The sequence below is a fragment of the Eurypyga helias genome, unplaced genomic scaffold (assembly GCF_000690775.1).
Source record: "Eurypyga helias isolate BGI_N326 unplaced genomic scaffold, ASM69077v1 scaffold35292, whole genome shotgun sequence".
Taxonomy (NCBI): Eukaryota; Metazoa; Chordata; class Aves; order Eurypygiformes; family Eurypygidae; genus Eurypyga; species Eurypyga helias.
Genome location: NW_010238446.1, coordinates 29,625 through 30,269, shown reverse-complemented (window position 1 = coordinate 30,269; position 645 = coordinate 29,625).

The following is a 645-nucleotide window of genomic DNA, read 5'->3' as shown; positions in this document are numbered from 1 at the left end:
AAGTGTTTAGAGTAATTCGGGATTAAAATATATAGTTACTGGAACAAGGGTTACTCAGACTAAGATTCCCAGGGCAGAAAGTCTAAGCGTTGGGGTTTTTCTACCCATCCTAAATTGAGAATTCTGTTAGAAAAATAAACATTCTGGCATTTTTCCTAGCACTCCCCCCATCCGCGCACGTACCGGGGGGCAGCCGAGCCTCCAGCAGTCACCCTGGCCAGTTAAAAACCCAACAGACCTAGAAAGCAAGTATTTAGCTGGTGGGTAAGATGAGTTCAGGCACCTTTATGGTCACTTTACACACGGCTGCTCAGCCTGGGTTTAGAACAAGATATTTCCTTTAGGGACTGGTGATTTTAACAGAACGAATGTGCACGGAACGGCTCCTTCCTTCCGACCCGCTCAGTCCTGCCCAGACAAGAGCGAGGCGTTGCACTGCAACCACCGGAGATGCTCGCGTTCTCTTTCACTTTGGTCCACTCACACAATGTTATGAGAAGGGTCACGGGGTGGGAAACTCAAGCAACTTAACACATGAAAGCACCAAGTCCACTCTTGGCCTGAAAGTCTGTGTGTGATTAACTGAAAGAAACAAAACATAAAAAAAAAAAAGCATGAATTAAAGTTATGAAAATCAAACAAAAG